Source organism: Pinus tabuliformis, chromosome 2_1 (genome assembly GCF_031772625.1).
Source record: "Pinus tabuliformis cultivar Carrire ecotype Pingquan chromosome 2_1, CPIR1, whole genome shotgun sequence".
NCBI lineage: Eukaryota > Viridiplantae > Streptophyta > Pinopsida > Pinales > Pinaceae > Pinus > Pinus tabuliformis.
Genome location: NC_142299.1, coordinates 421,795,745 through 421,817,882, shown reverse-complemented (window position 1 = coordinate 421,817,882; position 22,138 = coordinate 421,795,745).

Here is a 22,138-nt window from a genome sequence, read left to right as displayed (position 1 = left end):
ACATAGGCTATTAGATGAAACATCAAATGTGTGCAACCAATGTAGCTAAGAGAGTTCTTCAGGAATTAGTCCACTCAAATTATCTTTTGCTAAGTCTAACACCTCTAGAGTAGATATGTTACTAAGAGCTTTGGGCATTGACCCTTCTAAATGGTTCCTAGATAAATTCAATGATCTCAAGCTATTGAAACTTCTTATGCTTGTGGGTATTTCCCCTGTATGATTGTTGTTAGACAAATCAAATGAAGTGTCTTCCACATATGATATGCCATATGATATCACTTGCATCGTTTTTATTTTTGAAATCGACAATATACTATATGGCCCTTCACTTATTCCAAGCCAAGATAGAATGAGCGCAGATCCTTGAAGTCTCTAAAGATCAAATGAAAATTTTCCATTGAATTTGTTATTGGGTAAATCCATATAATTCAACTTCATGAGATTTGTAATCCAATTAGGAATATCACCATGGAAATTATTATAGCCAAGTCTCAAAGTAACCAAATCATGAAAAAATGTGAGATGAATAGGGAGTTCCCCTTTCGATCTATTTTCACGTAAATCCAACAATTGAATCTTGGTACAGTTGGCCAAATATGTGGAGATAGTCCCAAAGAAGTCGTTAGAGTATGCAGAGAAATAACTAAAGAAGTACGACTATTGATATACTTAGGAATTGGTCCCTATAATTTATTTTTGGATAAAACTAAAATCTTAAGTGAAACGAAATTGCTAACACTACTAGGTGGAATACATAATGTTATTATGCATATTTAGAGTGACCATATATTTCAGATGACCAATGCTAGGTGGAATACATCCAACTAAGTTGTTTGAATATAAATTCAAATATTGGAGAGATTGAAGATTACCGATAGATTTTGGAATGATACCTATGAGATTGTTGTTATCTAATTGAAATGATTGAAGCTTGCTCAAATTTGTAAGTGTTTAAGGTATAATACCAATAAGCCTATTTAAACCAAAATCCACAGACAAAAGGTTGCTCAAATTACTTAATTGAAATGGTATATTCCCAGACAAATTATTATTAAGTAAATCTAGATATTCTAATTTATGGAGCAAACCCATTTCAATTGGTATTTCCCCACTCACATCATTATTATATAATTCTAACAAAGATAATTAAGTACAGTTGCCTATAGATGGAGGGATCAGACCACTCAATAGGTTGTGTTCAAGGTGAAGACATGAGAATAATATATATATATATATATATATATATATATATATATATATATATATATATATTTCCAAGTGCAAGCTTATGGGATTCATAATGTTAATTTCCACTATTACCCTGTCTAAAAGTTTAGAGTTCTCAACACATTAGCCACTCGTGCTTTAAGGGTTTTGGATGAAAGTCACCTAGACAATAAGAGATCTCATATTCTTAAAACATTTGAAATTAATGGTTATAATAAGCACGTAGGTCTCAAAGCTTTCTTAAAGGTGAGTAGTGGTCCAAGGATAAGGAAAATGCCCAGAGTTTGTGTTACCAAAGTCGAACTTCCCTTTATCCAAGGACAACCGACATGATTGTATAGATTCTTAAGAAGCACAAGGTATCATCTACCTTTAGGCCCTTGAACACCATTCAAAGCTCCCTTAGATCTGTCAAAGACCCAGTGGACCCTAAAAACATGAAAGGTGTTTATGTAATCTCTTGTTCATGTGGGATCCCCCACATTGTAGAAATAGGTCGCTCCATAACACAAAGGATCCCAAGCCATTGCCAAGATTGAAAATTTCCATCATCAAAAATTTACGGAGGCCATAGAAATTGGGAAAAATCCAATATATTGAATAAGGTCAATGGATGGAATATTAATAGTTGTTGGATCCCCTCCTCGTCCTTTTGAGAGCCTTCATCCATTCTTTATTTTTTATGGTTTATTCTTGTGTTTTCTTTTTATTTCATTTTCATTTATGTTTTTTTGGCTTAATTTTTCTTTTCTCTTAACTATTTATAGTGATCCTCTTATCATTCTCTAACTTCTTATTATAAAATTTGAATTGATTTGCTTTTTTTTAAAATTATATATTTCTTTAAATATGTTTTTTATTTTCAAATTTACATTGTTTTTTTTTAATATATATATTTGTTTCATCCTTATATTTTTAACTCTGATTTTTATATTAACTATTTTTTTTCGTAGAAAAAGTCGTAATTTTATTCATATGAAAAAATTACATTTTGTAGATGCTAAAGCATATGCAGATGGTTGTCCCTGTATTCACAGGCGAACAGAGATTACAATATAGAAAAAAAAAAAAAGGTTCCTGCTAGCCTATACTTTCCTGCCCTTCTTCTTCTCCACCCTTCGCCAACCTTCAGAGTTGGAAGTGGGTGCAGTTATAGCAAGCTGGTTTTCCATTGTATTTATTAGTTGTTCTTTGTCAGATTCCGATCCTTCAGATCCATGAGTTTGTTTGGTGCCGCTTACTTCCAGCGGATTTTCTTGTTGTTGTTTCATATTGTGAGGCCCCAAATGTGTATCTGGGGTATTTTCTTCCTGTGTATATTTCTGTCCCATTTGTATGTCAGGTTCTGATTGGTTCCCTGTAGGTTCTGTTTGCATGTCCTCTTCTTCCCGCCAATCGGTATGCTGCCATCCTTTGGACTTTTTTTGTTGTTTCTTATTTCCTTTGGGGTCCTTCCTGGCCAGTGGACAGGTGTTTTGAAGATGCTCTGTTTGCATGCAGCTACGACATCTGAATGTTGTATTTTCATAGTCAAGTGGTTGTGTCCTCAGTATATTATTATAGTTCAATGTAATGTGATCAGGTAGCCCCTGACTCAGGTCCACTTCTACACATATTCTGGCAAAGGTGAAAATTCCTTGGTTAACTCTGTCTCTATCTATTTTTAGGAATTTCCCCAAGGAATTTCCAATGACTGTTAAAAATTTGTGATGCCAGAAGTGTAGAGGGAGGTTATGTAGCCTCACCCAAACAGGGATTGTTGAAACTTTCATAGTATTTGCATCAAATTCAGGAAACAGGGGTGGTGAAGAGGCCAGCATTGCCCCAAAACCAAGGCCCCTGATTGATTATATTGTCACGTTCTTGTTCTGTGTTGAATCTAACTATGAAGAAACCTTTTGAGCATAGGTGAATTTCACAGTCAGGTGACCATGTTGAGAGGATCCATTGATGTAGGGCGTCGGATTTTGGCTCTGGTGCTGGCGCTGGTTTGGGTTGTATTTTTTTTTTCCTTTGATTGCATCGTGAAAGGAACCTGTTTTTTTTGAGGTGGCTCCATTGCATCCGCCACGCAGTGTCAGATTAAGAATGATAGTTGAATCGTTGCTGATACCATATTCCGGAAGTGTATGGATATCCTGTAAAATGTGTCCTGTATATATCAAATTTTGGTATTTCGTGGGGGTACCAAGTTGATTCTGGATTTCCTTTTTTAATTCTTGAATATTCAGCCCCTTACTGAGCCGCATGCAGTGATGTCTGCCCCCTAACAATTTGATGAAGATTTGTATCCGATCTTCACCCACACTGTTTTGGTTTCTGTTGCCTGCTCCGTTCTATGATCTAGAGCTGTGATCCAGAGCTGGAAAGAGACTTTTTGTTATCAAGCATGCAGAGTTGGGTTTGGTGTGGACTCAAAACCCTCTGGTCAGTGTTGAATCTGAGGTTTTTCACTGCATTCTGTTTACCATTCTGTTCTTCTTCAGCACATTTGGCTGTCTTGGCGATTGTATACCCCAAAACTGTGCAGCCCTGTTATTGATATCAAAACAGATTCAATTAACCCCTCTGTCAATTTCTTATGGATACTTCGTTCTATTTTATTATAACCCCATTCTTGGGTTGCCAGTGCTTCGATAACACCACTCTCTGTTCCAGAAACCCACATAATGAGGGAAAATCCCGTGATCAAGGCAGGGTATTTGTCTGCATAACTCTGCAGCGGCTTCTCTAACTCCAAAGGGGCGGCGTTTTCGTCTCCATCATTCGCTACCGCAGAGCGTACTGTCGAGGGCGTGGTCCGCAGGCGTCTCAAAGGCAGGGCCAACCTATTTAAGCCGAACGATTTACCAGCTTTAAGCTCCGACAAAGGGGTCACGGTATGCAACAGAGCCGTCCAGGTTTCCGCCGCCGAGCTTCTTAGAAATCCTTAGCAGAGAATAAAAACCCCTACTCTTGACGGCACAACATAAAACAGTGATAGTCGTGTGGGTTCAGGCTGTTGGTTTAAGGACTCACCGGAAGTTTTGCAGTCGCAGGGAGGTCGGATCGAAGCCATTGCCGTCGCAGATAAACCCTCTTTCTGTGTTCAAATCGGGCCAGCCACAATTTTTATATTAACTAATATATAAATAAATAAAATAAATATTAAAAAATATATTCATATTTAGTTATATATATGTATATTTATTAATATATTATTACGTTATTTTCATTCTTATATTTTTAACTCTTATTTTTATATTAATTTTTTATTTTTATTTTTAACTTTTATACCCATGATTTATTTAATCTTTTTGATATATATTTATTATTACATTGTTACTTGGACTCTTATTTATTCAGAGTTATATGTAATATAGTTAATTTTATTTATTTAGAGTTATACATCATATAGTTAATTTTAGCTATATTCATTTATCTATTATTAATAATTATTTTTATTTGTTTATAGTAATGATTTTTTTTATTAATTTTAATTCTTTTTGTTGATTAATAATTTTAATTCAAAATATCATTACATAGATTTATATTTATTGGAATTTACTATTCTATCTTGGTATTATTTATTTTCAGTTTTAAATTAATTTTTCCATTATAAACCACACTAACTAATTTGTTTTTATAATTATAAACCACACTAACTAATCAAAAACAAATTGATCTGAAAATATTTAATATAATTTATTTATAAATATAAATTTATTTTAAACATACTTTTATACATATAATTGGTTAATAAGCAAATCTATGTTTTTTTAATGTAACAAATCATATAAGTCATATTTTTATATATAAAAATAATACATTTTTGAAAAGTTAAATTTTATGATATATTTGGTATGATATTATCGTATTTAAAAATTTTAAAAGTAACCAATCATGAACCTACATATAGTTATAAACAAAAAAATATATTATTTTAAAACTTTTATTTATATTTGATATTAAATATAAAATAAATATTTATATAAAAAATAAATTTTAATTCATTTTAATTATATTAAAAAAATAAAATTCCATTTCATATTAATTAAATTAATATATGATTAAGTTAGTCTTTAAATTAATATATAAAATAATTTTATTTTTTGAATGAAATTTTATATTTAATTATTATAACATTATGTATATAAATGAGAAACTTTAAAAAATTAATAATTTGTCTAGAAGAAAAAAAGTTTAAGAATAGAAAATATGTATTATTATAGAACATGAATCTAAATAGTTAAAATCACATTTAAAATAAAATTTCTACATAAAACTCAAGAATGATAATTATAAAGACAAATTCTCAAATATATAACTTTAAAAAATCATCCACTGTTTATAAATATCACTTTACATTATACAATGAAAGTTGACTTACATAGGTTAAGCTGACTATAGATATCTTTATAGCAACACATGCTACACAACTCTGTACATCATATTTTGCTATTATAGGTTACAATACCTATTATTTAGGTAGTCGATACAATCCATAAAATATTTGTTGTTTTCGAGGTGCCACATTTAATAGCCAACACTTAGCTTTCTCCCACAATATGAACATAGCAACAACTCCCCCAAATCCAATCCCAACTCCGATCGCTAATGCCAAAAATGACATTTTTTCATTCACACGACTCAACCATTCATCTTGAACATAATTACTTGTAGTAGTGCTATTATCTTTTGTTATAGGATTTTCCCTTTGATTGCTGCATGAATCTAATGGACACCCCCGTAAGCATTTATTCCTTTGGAATGAAGTTGCATCAAAAGTTGAAAATTGTGTCCCTGTTGGAATTGGTCCACATAGGTTATTAGATGAAACATCCAATTTGTGCAACCAATGTAGCTGAGAGAGTTCTTGAGGGATTGGTCCACTCAAATTATTTTTTGCCAAGTCCAACACCTCCAAAGTAGATATGTTACTAAGAGATTTGGGTATTGACCCTTCCAAGTGGTTCCCAGATAAATTCAATGATCGCAAGCTGCTCAAACTTCCTATGCTTGTAGGTATTTCCCCTGTAAGATTGTTGTTAGACAAATCAAATGAAGTGTCTTCCACATATGATATGCCATATGATATTACTTCCATTGTTTTTATGTCTGGAATTGACAATATATTAGATGGTCCTTGACTTATTCCAAGCCAAGATTCATTGAGTGCAAATCCTTGAAGTCTCTGAAGATCAAATGGAATTCTTCCACTAAATTTGTTGTTGGATAAATCCAAATAATTTAACTTCATGAGATTTGTAATCCAATTAGGAATATCACCATGGAGATTATTATAACCAAGTCTCAAAATAGTCAAATCATGAAAAAATGTGAGATGACTAGGGAGTTCCCCTGTCAATCTATTTTCACTTAAATCCAACAGTTGAATGTTGGTACAGTTGGCCAAAGATGTGGACATAGTCCCAGATAAGTTGTTAGAGAAAGCGGAGAAAATAACTAAAGAAGTACAATTATTGATACCCTCCGGAATTGGTCCCTCTAAGTTATTTTTGGATAAAACTAAGATCTCAAGTGAAACCAAATTGCTAATACCACTAGGAATACTCCCAGAAATACTGTTATTGTGTAAATTTAGAGTGACTAGATATTTTAGTTGACCAATGCTATGTGGAATACATCCAACTAAGTTGTTTGAATATAAATTCAAATATTGGAGAGATTGAAGATTCCCAACAGATTTTGGAATGATACCTGTGAGATTGTTGTTAGCTAATTGAAATGACTGAAGCTTGCTCAAATTTGTAATGGTTTCAGGTATAACACCACTAAGCCTATTTAAACCTAAATCCATAGACAAAAGGTTGCTCAAATTACCTAATTGAAATGGTATACTCCCTGACAATTTATTGCTGCTTAAGTCTAGGTATTCTAGTCTCTGCAACAACCCAATTTCAATTGGTATTTCCCCACTCACATAATTATTATACAAGTCTAACCCCGATAATTGAGTACAGTTGCCGATAGATGGAGGGATCGGACCACTTAGTAGGTTGCGTTCAAGGTGAAGGGAAGATAGGCTTTTTATTGAACACAGAGTGGAAGGTATTGGACCGGTAAAATAGTTGATTCCAAGGTAAAGGGAAGATAGGCTTTTTAAGGAACCCAAACTGGAAGGAATTTGACCACTGAAATTGCTGGATCCAAGCGACAAATCTCGGAGAGAGGTGCAGTTGCCGAGAGAACTTGGAATAGTGCCACCCAGATAATTATTGATGCTCAAGTCCAGATGCTCCAACTTGACTAGACGACCAAACTCTTCTGGTATGGTCCCGCTGAAGCTGTTCCATGAAAGTTCGATCCATTTAAGATTTGTGCAGTTACACAATGCTTTTGGAATCGGTCCTCCTAGATAATTCCAGCTGAGATCAAGATTTTCCAGAGCTTTCAGCTGCCCGAATTCGGCTGGAATTCCTCCTGTCAAATGATTCCCAGAAAAATTTAGCGTATGCAACAAGGAAAGGTTGCCAAGGGATGCCGAGAGGGTACCTTCCAACCCTAATGTAGGGTTAAGAAGAGGTACAGGAACAGAGAGTATAACAGCCACAACTCTTCTGGTGTGTTTCCTGCAGGTAATACCATGCCAGGAGCACACTTGCTGTGAATTCTCTGGTGTCCAGTTGGACAGCCTTCCAGTTGGATCTGTTTTGATGTGCTTTTTAAAAGCCAGGAGGGCTTCCACATCCCTTCTCTCGTGACGGTCCATGGATGATCGGAATTTGTCACTCCTTTCATCCTCCAGCAGAGCACGTCCATTAAAAGCAAATTCATCAGAGAAAGACTCAGTGTGATGATTGCTTAATCCGTCCATGTGACCAGAAACGTGAGGACGAGAATAGTAATCAATAGTTGCTGCACTTACAGTTACAGTGGCCACCATGAATAGGAAGCACGGTAGCATCAGAAAAACAACGCATTTATGATCCATTTGTCCCTCTCTGAAACTCAAACGTCTTTTAAAAACTCTCAGACCTAGTGCCTTGAATAGTTTTAAGAGACATGGGTGTATATATAGGTAGAGCGGCTACCATACTCTGAATTCCTGCAGTAATGGCCGTATTGAACGGGGGATAGAAAGGTGCAGGTTCAGGTATTGACTCGTGGTCGTCTAGGGCCGGTGGTAAAGATGCCGTGGGCAGGTAAAGAATTGATATGTAACAACTCTTCTATAATGGGACAAGTGGGAGAGGGAAATTGGCGAGTGAAAGGTGACGAAAGTTGCCTGCTGGTCGTCGTTGGGCGGCGATCTTGCAGCGTTTGACGCGGAAATCGCCGTATTGAATGGGAGATGGAGAGATCGCCGTATGGAATGGGAGATCGCCGTATTGAATGGGAGATGGAGAGATCGCCGTATTGAATGGGAAATCGCCATATTGAAGGAAAGTGAAGTCACCCGTCAATATCTACCTTAGATTAGTGTTGTTTTTGTTTTTAATTAGTGTTGTTTTTGTTTTTAGTGTGATTTTTTTGGAGTTTCCGGTACTGGAATTTGGTGGAAAAAATTGAGGTGAAATCTTAATTTGTGTTATTTAAACTAGTTTTTGATTATATATATGGATTCAATACCCTTTAAAATTTTTAAAGCATTTTTATTGTGCAAAGGTTACCTATCAAATTTGTGATTTCAATAAATTGGTGCTGAATTTTATAGAAATTAAACCGGAAAATCTACCGGAAAAATTTCCAAAAAATCACACTAAAAATAATTGACATTTTATATAATTTGAAAATAAATATCAAATAAAATTATAATATTAGTTAAATTGATATATAATTTTTATAATTAAATATCATTTAATTTTAATTACATTTATTATTATCATATTTTAGTATTATAAATACATTATATTGAGTTTAAATGTAAGTATCAATAAGCTGGACATGTAGCATACATTGCAATCTCTTTATGTTTAACATTGTGAAGTAAAATACATTGTATTGATATTAACATGATAGACATGCAATATACATTATTGAATTGTAAAAGGAATTTTAAATATTATATAAGTAATCTGTACCTTTTAAATAAGGGAAAAACCAAAAAGCTTTACCTTTTGTGTCTAAAATCTTCAATTCATGATAATATTTAATAATATTATTTTCTAATAATGTTTAATAAATGTTATTTTTATTCTTAAAGATAAGGATTTTTTTAGTATGTGGTTTTAATGAGCCATAATATTATAAAAAAAAATTATTTATAAATTAAAAATATCTATGATAGAGTAGGATTGAATTTCCATATTTACAAATTTTGTAAGATATTGTTTTTTCTTTTTCCTTTTTAATTAAATATATATGTTTAACTTGTATGTTTTTTTATAATTATTTGGGTATTGACTTTCCTCATTAGCTTAACTAGAATTATAGCATCGAGAAAAGGATTATTGGAGGTTGGAATGCTTGTTATGAGCTTGAAAACAATTGTAAGTCGGTCGATTTTTGCATTTAGAGTAAAAAAAAGTTTCCTCTTTGAGACTCTCATCGCCTTGTTGTTTTATACAGATGTGAAGTTTGGGGTTGCAGTATATCCAAAGAGTCGTGGAGAAAGATTGAGATGATTCAAAAGCAATTCATAACCTACAACCTCAAGATCAAGGAAAATACCCCCTATCCTATCCCCTTGATAGAAGTTGGTCTGTCCCCTTGTTGTCACTCCTAGAGACAACCTTTGGGTTGGTGGGAGATCAGTGCCTAGGACATCTTAATTAATGTTGTTAGATTTATTTTAAGACTTACGACACCATAGTTTGTCACAAGTAATGAAAATAGGATTGATTCAGAACCATTAATAAAGATACAATGTATGAAGGAGCTTACATGCAGGAATACACAAGAAATAATCCTCAACTAGCGGTGGCCAAATCAGATTAATAAATTGCAACAAATTAGTTGTTAAAACAAATGTAATGGTAGAAGACAATAGATGAGAAATCTATCATACAGATCTTAAACATTAAGAATTATATATATCTAGATTTGGAGAGAAGCGAAAGTAAGAAAATTCTTATGGAATGCAGAGATACATGGAGCACTTTTTAAAGACTAAATTTCCACATTAATACAAGCGTTATCCATCAATAGCTTGATCTAAATGAATCTGCATCTAATGGGAAATATATCTAGCAGCTACGTGACATGAAATCTGAGAGGAATATTTAACATTTATGAAAATATGGAGGTAGATGAACATACTGCAATCCAATAAGTTGGAATCACCATAAATCTTGTATTAATCTTCTGAGAAAAGTGCGTACATCAAGATTCATACATGCCTTCATGAAACCAGGAAAAGGTCCCTTAAGAGAAGTCTTTCCAAAAATTCTGAACCTTCTTTAAGTGTTTCTTCCCTCTTTTTATAAGGAGAGGGAGAGCTTGAAAAAACAGTTACAAAAATATCTTAGCTGAGTACCAACAGTCTAACTGACTAGCTGTCTCAGCATGCAAAGGCTCTGTCACCCAAATCATTGCAACAAAATGATTCATTTCTTTAAAATACAACGATAACATAATAAAAAAACATAGGAAAAGTTGAAGAATAACAAAACATAGGAAAAGTTGAAGAATAACAAAACATGGGAAACACTGAATTATGATTATAGGAAAATATCTCCACGCCACTTCTTGTGATGGCCTCTGATCAAGCCACGTCTCTGCCACAATGTGCCTCTTCTGTTACTTGGATGGTTCCCTTGATGCTTTCTGCCTTAACTACTTGAATTCCCCATTTTCTAGAGCTGGGAGTGATCAATTGTGATGGTCTTGGTGGTGTCATGGAATCACAGTTGCCGACTCATCCAACACATAACTCCCTGCATTTCACTATCAGAGTGCTATATGCCTTGTAATATAGCCATAATGTTATATCAGAGTTTTGCCTCATTAGGACTTTTACTCTTAAAGACATTACAAAACAACGAGTTCTGGTATCCTTTGTCCCCTTTTGTTTAGCCCCTTTCTGTATTTCTTCATCATAGGACCGAGGGTTGTTACCTGGTGCTTAGCCTTAAGACGTTAGGGACTTTAGATTCTTGTCGAGGGTCATTTTTCCTTTGTAAAGTGCTTTGCGCCCATGGTTCTTTAAGTTCCTCTTTAACCACGCACTAGCCAAATATCGAAGCCCCTCTCATTGGTGGTTTCCAATCGGGGAAATAACATGGGAGTTGCAACATGCTCACTTCTCCGATATGCGACCTCCGATATGATGTTATCGTTTTGACATTAAACTTCTTGAGTGGTGACACATGTCACCCAGATTCACCCCCTTAGGCCCCTAAAAATGCCAAAATTTCCTGCCACGTGTCTTGTCGTACCGCCATGTCATGTTGACGTCAGCTGCTATGTGTCCTTAACGGAGCCAATCCTGTGCCACCACGTGTCCTTATTGGAGCCAATCCTATGCCACCACATGTCATTATTGGAGCTAATCCTGTGCCACCATGTGTCTTGCTGGAGGAGAGAGAAAAGCGCTCATTCGTTGTTGGTTTTGCAATGAAATCCTTTGTAAACTTATATTTGAGTCCCTTGGCGATTTTACATTATTGACACAAAAAGGTTTCACTTTCAGAAGTTCTGATATGTGATTTTCGATCTTTCCGATATTGCGATATTTTGATGCGTCGACTCTTCCAAGCTCCGATGTGTTGGATCCTTGATGCTACGATTGCCGATTTGTTGTCTCTGATATATCGTACTTCTGATATGCGATGTGCCAATATTCCATGTAGCTCTGACATGCAATCACTAATCTACGATATCGTTGGACCTCCGATATGGGATCTCCGATATGGGATCTCCGATATCAAACCTCAGATATTCCTTCTTTCCTAAGGCTTGAATTGTTGAAACTTTAGAAGACCATATCTTTTGATCCAGGAGTCCATTTTTGGACTTCTACATATCGTTGGAAAGCCTATTCTGAGCACTTTCTAATGGAGAGGGTCTGATTTAGACTTTGAGTCCTATTGAGGCTTGTAATATGACTGCAAACTTCTCTGCTCATTTACTCTTTAGACAACTGAAAACACATTTTGCAGTAAGTGGCAACATTGGCTCCAACTGGGGACAATGTCTTACTAGCAAGGTGCTGAGAACTTGCAGAATAGTAGCCTTCACTATTGGGAATGGAGTAAAAAATATAATGAATCTATAAAACTAGAAAATCTTCATGGAACTTTATTTGATGGGAGTCCTTTCTTCATAAAACTGAAATGAAAAACTATAAACTCCAAAAATTGGAAATTAAACACTCACATAGTGAGCTTATTTAGATACAACTTTTGTTTAGGCATAGGGCTTAATTCACCCAAGTGAGGTCAACCTTCCAATGATAACAACCTAGCATCTGAGTACTAGACCTTATGCCATTGTTCTCTTGGAAGTCAACAACTAAAACAGGTATACATCACTGCCCCCAAAATGATATTTGATGCTCAGTTCTTCTAATATCCTCCATGAACCTTCTAATTTGGACGTGTTCTTGAAAATCCGTAACTAAAATAGGCATGCACCATTTGAAATCTTGAGGTAAATTTAATACATACCCCATAATTGAGATCGACTGCAAATCAAAGAAGGATTCCATATAGTCAACCACTGGATCATGGAACTGATGAGAAAAATTTATGGCTTCCTCCCTTTCTTGAACAATTTCTAGGGAGGAATCTTTCTGTGATAGGCAGCCACCGAAATTGTTGAGCTCTTCAACTTTGGGCTCCTCTTGAAGGAGTTGTTGTTGGTAATATTCTCCCCACTTGTTTGTAAGTAGATCCCTTTGACAGTCTGCAACAATATCATCCTCCTATGAATCATCTGAATCATAGATTAGAGAATCTTTATCAGCTTTAATATCAACTTCTTGAACTTGTTCTCCATTTGAAGGATGTGGATTGTAAACTGGAGCCTATTTATTAACCTCGTGGTGGACCTCCTCTTTTTTTACAGCTTCCCATGATTGAGATTGTTGTATTTTTACATTGCTCAACATCCCATCGAGTTTATACAAATCACAAGAAGGAGAATCATCAAATTTGGTAGAATGAGATCTCTGAAGGTCTATTTTTTGTTTAATAATGTCTCCTTCTTCCCTTTCTTGATCGTTGGGTGATGCTTCTTGATGCAAGTATATGTTTTCTTGGGTTTGAGCCCCATAAACATATTCATCATGATCATTAACCTTAGAAATATTTTCAACATTAAATTGTGCACAAAAATCTTCAAACAGAGCATCCGGTGGATAAAATATTTTGCAATAATGATTAAATGCTATGTAAAATCTCTTTAAAGAAGATATGCTGCCACGAGGTATTGTTTTGTACCAAACTCTAAAATATTCTTCTAAAAAATACATGAACAATTTCATTTTCGCATCTTCAAAAACAATACCCTATTGTTCCATGCATTCATGAAAATCCTTAAGGTGCTGGTCCAACCTTCTATCTTTGTTTCCATTGAATCTAGGCAAATAGGTATGCCATTCATGAAATGGAGGGACATGATTGGGATACATAGCAATAGAAGAAAAATCCAGTGGGAAAATCAGTTGGCCAAGAATGCAGGAAGGGCCATTTTGAAAACCCCTTTAGATGAGTGATCTCAAGTTCAAAGGTAGAGAAATATTCGGTTTTTTTAGCATCAAAGTGAGTATGAGGCTTCTTGAAATCCAGAAATACCAAATAAAGATACAGATAGTGGAGTCATGAGGGTGTTTATAATAAGATTGAAACAATGGAGTTGCCAAGGTGAGGGATCTTCAACCTACACTTCCCTTGCTCACCTAATAGAGGGAATGTAAAAAATATCGTACCTAAGGAAATATATTCTAATTCGTTCCTAGACAACGGTGCCAAAAAGATGTTGTCACTCCTAGAGACAACCTTTGGGTTGATGGGAGACCAATGCCTAGGAAATATTAATTAATGGTGTCAGATTTATCTTAAAGACATACAACACCATAGTTTTTCATAAGTAATGCAAATAGGATTGATTCAGAACCATTCATAAAGATACAATCTATGAAGCAGCTTACATGCAGGAATACACAGGAAATAATCCTCAACTAGTGGTGGCCAAACCAAATTAAGAATTTACAACAAATTAGATGTTAAAACAGATTGAATGGTACAAGACAATAGAGGAGAAATCTATCATACAGAGCTTAAACATTAAGAATTATATATATCTAGATTTGGAGAGAAGTGAAAGTAAGGAAATTATTATGGAATGCTGAGATACATGGAGCACTTTTTAAAGACTGAATTTCCACATTAATACAAACATTATAAATCAATAGCTTGATCTAAATGAATCTGCATCTAATGGGAAATATATCTAGTAGCTACGTGACATGAAATCTGAGAGGAATATTTAACATATATGAAAATATAGAGGGAGATGAACATAATGCAATCCAATAAGTTGGAATAACCAAAAATATTGTATTAATATTCTAAGAAAAGTGTGTACATCAAGATTCATACATGCCTTCATGAAACCAGGAAAAGGTCCCTTAAGAGAAGTCTTTCCAAAAATTCTGAACCTTCTTTAAGTGTTTCTTCCCTCTTTTTATATGGAGAGGGATAGCTTACTCAACATGGGCATCTAGTGGCTTACAACAATGAGACACTTTCAGACACAGTCTGAAAGTACCCCACTTACATCAAAGAAATTTATTCCATTATGCAGGCCTGTTGTCAATGGAAACATTACATTCTGGGGAAGGAAACATGCATCCACACAAACCACTGACCTCTACAGTTCATAGAGACACAAGGGAAGTTGCAGAACAATTGCCATCAGAAATGGTCCACCTATTTGCAACAGTTCCATTTGAACATTAAGTATAAGAAGGGAAGCACCAATAATGTCGTTGATTGCTTCAATCGACCACCGATCATGGCGCTAATTATTGTGCTTGACTCCCATGGGCACGAGACATTGGAGTGGCCACATCTTTACAAGAGTGATCTAGAATTCGGCAGCATATACCCGACACTCTTGGAAGGGAAGCAAGTGCCAAATTTTCACCTTTAGGATGCACTGTTAAGCCACTTGGGAGACATATGTGTTCTTTCAAGTGAGCGTGCCAAGATGATTTGGGAGGCGCACTACAGTCGGGTCGCTAGAAATTTCGGAGTAGAGAAAACAATGGTGGTATTTCAAAAGTACTTTTATTGGCTGAAACTTTGTCAGGATGTTGGGAAGTACATTAGATCCTACACCGCCCATACCATTGCGAAGCCAACCATCAAGAAGCAAGGCCTGTATACTCCTCTACCTACTCCTAGTCGACCTTGGGAATCTGTCTCCATGGATTATATGTCCGGCCTTCCTTCTACTAATCACGACAATGATTGCGTTTTGATGGTCATCGACAGATTCTCTAAGATGGCCATCATGACGGCCTGCAAGAAGAGTATCACAGTAGAGGCCACTGCTAAGCTCTTGTTTGAGCGAGTGTGGGTACACTTTGGGATCCCACAGTCCATTATCTCAAATCAGGACAACATATTTCTGAGTGCATTTTGGTCAAGTATTTGGTCGATGTTGGATACAAAACTTACTAAGTCCACGACTTTCCATCCCCAAATTGATGGCCAAATAGAGGTTGTCAACAAGATGATCGTACACATTATGCGCATGTACAACTCGAAGAATCCACTCACATGGGATAAAATTCTCCCCTATGTCCAACACAACTACAACAGAGCTCTCCACATCTCAATAAGCCACAACCCCTTTCAAGTAGGGTTTGGATTTAAGCCATTATGCCCCATTGATGTGGTCATACCATTTGCAACCACTCAGGTAGATTTGGCTCACGTGCAGTTCGAAGTGGAAAGGGCTAAAAACTTCATTGAGCGCATTCAACACATCCACAAACAGGTCCATCATATATTGGATAGAGCCAATGCTAAGTATAAGTAGCGCCATGATCAACATCGAGTGTTGCACAAGTTCTAGGTGTGTGACAAAGTTTGGCTTCATTTGAAGAAGGATCACCTTGCTAGATCCCACCACAAGCTTCGCCCGCTCCGATATGGGCCTACACCATCACCAAGGTTGTCGATGACAATGCCTTCGAGCTCAACATCCCATAGTTCCTTGGTCTGCACCCATTATTCAATGTAGATCACCTTCGGGCATACTTTCCACCATTGTTGGACACATTTGACATTGCAGAACATCTCACACCAACATAGCTCAACCCAGACTGCATGGAATAGGCCACAATTGATTAGATCATGGACACAAAGATCAAGAAGACTTGGCAACAGAGGGTACAATTATATCGAGTTGTCAAAGCAGCCCAACTCCTTCACCAGGGACCAAGTTCAACAAAAATTTCCTCACCTCATGGAGGCTCTACATGCAATGGGGACCATTACTTCCTAAGGGGGGAGGAATGATCCAAGTGGATATTGGTGGCCACCCACCTGTTCCCCCTAGACCCCCGAGTCAGTTTCATATGTTTCCTTAATTGTAGCACAGTTTACTATTTTTGGCAGTTTTTCGAGTCCTGAACTTCTAGAGTCATTTTGAGGCCCTAAACGACATTCTTTTGGAAATTACTTAGCGATTGTTAAGGCAACCGCATTAGTAGTTGTATTCCTCGGAGATATCTTTCCAATGAGGTATCATACACGTCAAACAGAGATAATATGACCAAGTTACGACCCCGGGAAGTTGGTTGCCCAACTAACTCCAATAGGGCCAATAAACTCTTGGTGTTACATCTCCTTAGGTTAGGGTTTTGGTTGTTTAGGGTTTTCTATTATTGTTCAATAATAAAAAGGCCCTTGAGCCTCATTGTAACTCAGTTGAGAGGCATGTAGCCTCCACATCTCTTCTGAGAGATAAGATACCATTGCCCAAGCTATCTTATTTCCATTCTGTTTGTAAGCATAGTTCAATATTTTTCTATTAATGAAATGAAGTGTTTTTCTCCTACATCTTTGTGTTTATGATTATATCTGTAAGTTGTTGCATTCATGTTTAAGTTCAGATCAATGGTATCAGAACGGTCTTCTCTTTCTCGGTTTTTCTTTGCATGTCCCCAATGAGGTCAGGGTATAAGGAGTTAGGGATCGATCTAGTTGAACCATTGTAGGATTAGCTTCAAAAAACCTGATGACCTCCCATGGTAGAAGAAAAGAAAGAAGAGGGGGTAAGAGATCATTTCAAAATGTTTCTCGAGGAAGCCCTCAAGTGACAGAGGGATGCAATGATGGATAACTTTGCCCAGATCTTTCGATGGCTACCCACAGGCGATGCATATTCATCCAGTAACCACTCTGGAGGCGCCACTCCCTCTAAGGTACAAGTTAACTTTGATATTCCCATATTCGAAGGCTTGATAGATGAAGACATCATAGATAAATGGTTAAATCTATTGGAAGGATATTTTTTAGTTCATGACTTTTCCAATCGGGAAAAGATTATGTTTGCACTTCTCAAAGCCACCCCACACGCCAAGGACTAGTGGGAAACCTACTATGAACAAAAGGATGAGAGTGAACCCTCATTGTTTTCAGTTGCACCCACTTGGAATTATTTTTGAGACGCCATCAAGGAACAATATTACCTTGTCGGGAGCTATAAAGATAAATACCTAAAGTGGATCACGCTACAGCAGTGAAGGGACCAAGATGTGCCAGAGTTCACAGATAATTTCCATACCCTTCACACGAAGCTGGGTATCAAGGATATTGAGTGGAATTTGGTGCTCAAGTACCGCGACTATCTACACAAATACATCCAGGACGAGATGGAGTTCCTGGACATTTCCTCGCTCGGCACGGCATATCGGTACGCTGTAAATATTGAGTAGAAGTTTAAAAACAAGAAGAGGGACTTTGGATCTGCGAATCCAAAGCAAGGAAAAGGCACCCCCAAACCATAGAACAAGGGACGAAGCCAAGGTGGGGCTACTGAGGACATCCCGCCGAAGCTGCAAGCAAAGAAAAACACCATGAAGATGAAGAAGGACCCAAGAAAATGGTGTGAGTTCCATAAGAGCTCCACTCACAATACAAGTGGGTGACAGGCCAAGCAGTCACTGGTGGCCGAGCTGAAGGCTTACGAATCAGATGTAGTTTCTGATTCTGAATCAAAACCCGATAAGGGGGCTGAAAAAAGGAAGTAGATCATTGGTGCGGAGCCCACTGCCACCGTGACCACCACAAAGATCCAGAAAACTAAGCCTGAAGATCCAGAGGAGGGGGAATGCCTCTTCCACTCATAGATGTGGGTGAAGGGTGTTGAAGAAAGTGTAAATAGGTTCGGTATTCATAATGACACGAGCTTTGTAAATGATGTAATAAAAGAAAATAAATTATTTTTGTATGCCTTGCTACATGGATTTCATGAGAAAGAAGTGTCATTAGGTAAAAGACTTCTTCTTGATGTCTTTAGGATTTATTAATAAAGTCAAAGAGTCAAGTCATGTATGAAGGAGCTCTTTAAGAGCCTATGTAAAATGTATTCAATTCAAAGTAACCCTCTAAGACCAAGAGCAATCCTCCAATGGAAAGATCATGAAGTCTGCAAGCAAATCAATACAAAATTCATCAAGTCAGCTTCAATATTGAATTAAATATATAAATGGCAGTCATGTTGGCTTGGATAAAAGACATGTCGGTTCACAAGTTCAAGTCGGCTCAAAGTAGGAGCACAAATCACTATAAATACCCATCTAGGGTTAGCGGAAATGGCACAACAACAACTCTCACATTCTCTCTCTGAATTTCGCATGGACAAAGGAGAAAATCCGCACTTCAGGAAGACAATTATTTAAGGGCTTTTCTGCACCTTGGTTTGGTATTAGGTGCAGGCATATTAGGTCTTGAATGAAGAGCATAGAGAGTAAAACAAGTCCCTTCACCTCGCACTACAGGAGGAAATAACTTTAGACCTGTCTCCTAAGAAGTCTAGACATGCGTATAAGTATCTCGGTGATCCTTCAATAACATACCATCTAGGAATTCATTCCAGAACACAGTCGCTTATGGATGAGACAATATTGACATAAAAATAGTCTTAGAACATCGCTAATCCTAGATGTCTTTTCTCTTTCGGATAATACCACAGAGGCATAGTCTTGGCATAATGAAGAGCCGCAGTAACAACAGTGACAAAGATGATCAGTCTCGGAATCATGAGAAGAAGTAGTAATGACAGTGAAAGAGGGTAACACTCTTGGGATAATGAGAAGCAGTAACCATAACAGTCTCGGCCTAACTGGAAGGTTAGGATCTCAAAATTGCAATCTCGGTAGACCTACCTCATAGTATTCAATGTATGTATGTGATGGAAAGAACCTCAAAACCCTTACTGTCTTTGCATAATCTCAAGTCTCACTGTCTTGGCTTAAGAGAGATCACAAGGATCCTATAATTGCAATCTCAGTCTCAGCATAGAACACACTCAACATGATGATGGTCTTATCAAAGGATACAATGATGATCCAAATGCATATGGAGACATGGTGCAACGGTCATCATGATGAATATCTCAATGAAGTTAAGAGATCTCATTGACATGATGAATAAGTAGTAATGAAAATATCAATGATGTTGTAGTGAAATGGTGCAGCAATGAGGATGATCTCAGTAGTGACATAACAGAGGATTAATGTCTTGGTCTTGGAGAGGCAGAATGTGTCAAGGTCATGATCTTGGTATTCGTCAATTATAATCTCTATAAGAAGAATTTTGTGTGGGTTTTCCTCTCCAAGAGGGAGAGGTTTTGGCCTTGGAAGAAAGACAAATACTTTGTGTTCTTGTCTCTTTTATTTTTGATAGAAGTTTTATGAAGCACTCACACACACTAATAATGAAAAGAAGATCAAGCTAAGATAAATTGTAAAAACACTTCACAAACTGTTATCATGTTAAGAAGAATCACTCTAATTTCTGAAAGCCCTAGATTCTTCAACATGGTATCAGAGGGATTGGGTTCAGAAGTCAAAGGAAGGGCAAAAAAGATACATTCAAGGATCAAGTTTCTACAAGGCATCAAAGCAAGCTAAAGGATATCAAGATCTACATTGCAGAATCAAACCCTAATCGTGATCAAACCATAGATCAAAGGATTAGTCTTCAACAACAGTATTCAATAACAAGAGTTGATTTCTATGCAATCAAGAAGACAATATTCAACAGCAATACCTTTTTAAGGCCTCCAAGACTCTCATCAAATGAAGCTCAAAGGACCTCAAATCGAAGTCTACATCAACTCAAAGAAGGTTCTAGAAGCAGTCTTGATATAGATGACAATTGAAGGAAATAAAGCATGAACATCCTCAGAGGATCATTTCCTTACCCTATAAGGAAAACAATTAAGAGAAGCAACAAAGTATTCAAGAAGAATTCCTCATACATCTTTTTATACCAACATCAAAGCAATCAAGATGAATACTTCATCTTCACAATCAAGTAAGTATCTTTTCATTCTATAATCAAGTTGGTTATATGACTTCATGAATGCAAAGAGATCTATATATAGATAGGTCATCAAAGGTCCTTTCATAGAATAAGAAGGATTGCCAGAATCCTTATGGATAAAAGAATTCAATTAACAAGTCTCCTTTGAATTCATCTCTATGTAGCAAGAAAGGAGACAGATAAGAAATATATAGAAGATATACTTTCTGAAATAGGTCATATCACTTAGATCAGATTGAATGTATCAAAGAGTAAAGGAATATCTTCATGAGATCTCAATTATGATATCTGGGAAAAATGATGAGAAAATAATCATCATTGATATTGATATTGATAAGCAAGGTAACAAATGTCCATGAACAAGAAGGTTACCTCAAACAACAATTTGTGATCTCTATGCCAGATAGAGAGAGACAAGTTGAAAGGACTCAAATATGTGCAGAAAGGAAAGGGAAGGTTGACAAGACAAATAATTAGTGTGGGTTTATTTCAACTTTAAATTTACCAAATAAAACACTACAATGCAAAATTGTGTTAAAGATTTTAATTAAAGTTTATTTATATTTTTTATTATAATGAAAAACTATTATAGCTTAAATTCATATAGTTAGTACACGTTTACTTGAATTTTGTGTTTATTAAATATGATGAGGACAAGAATGTCATAAAAAAATTATTGCAATTAAAAATCAAATATATTTATTTATTTACTATAGTCAAATTATTTCGTTGAATATCAACGCACCAGACAACGAATTGAAACAAGGTGACAACAAGTCCCTTCCAGTGTCAAATAGACTATATTGTGATTTTGGATGATAATGATTTAGTTCAAAATCTCGAGGGAAACCATCAGTGCGAGACTCTCACCCAAATATAAGCATTGTATATGAAGTCAATTTAGTGGAATAGGAGTAGTTGCTAGATTTATAAAATAAAAAATTCAAGTGACAAGTTTTCCAAAATCAACGTGTGCTTATGCCTTTGTCTCTACTTATGCTTGCTATGTTGCTGCAGCCGACATGCATTTATTACAAAACACTAACCATGGGCTCAAAATTCTCCCTTTGTTATCTAATATTGTTCGTCCTCAGGTGACTTTGAACCCATGTACACCTAGAAGCACCATTCACATAGAGCATTGATTCATACAACATTCATCAATGTTTGAAAATATTTGCTTAATTCATCATTTTTCTTGTTGCAAAGCAATATCATTGAAGCCACATATAACAGAGAGGACAATTTTTACATTAATGATAACATATCCATATTGTTGCTATAATATTGACAAGGAGTTGTATGGCTGAGGAAACAGGGGATTGATAGCTGAAATAGAGCTTAGACAGAGAGTGGTGTGTACAACAGGGCTATAGTATGCAAGAATATTATTGAAACTACCTTGCTTATTTATCTTCTTACTAGTGCACATTATGTCAGGCTTATATTGACCTACAACT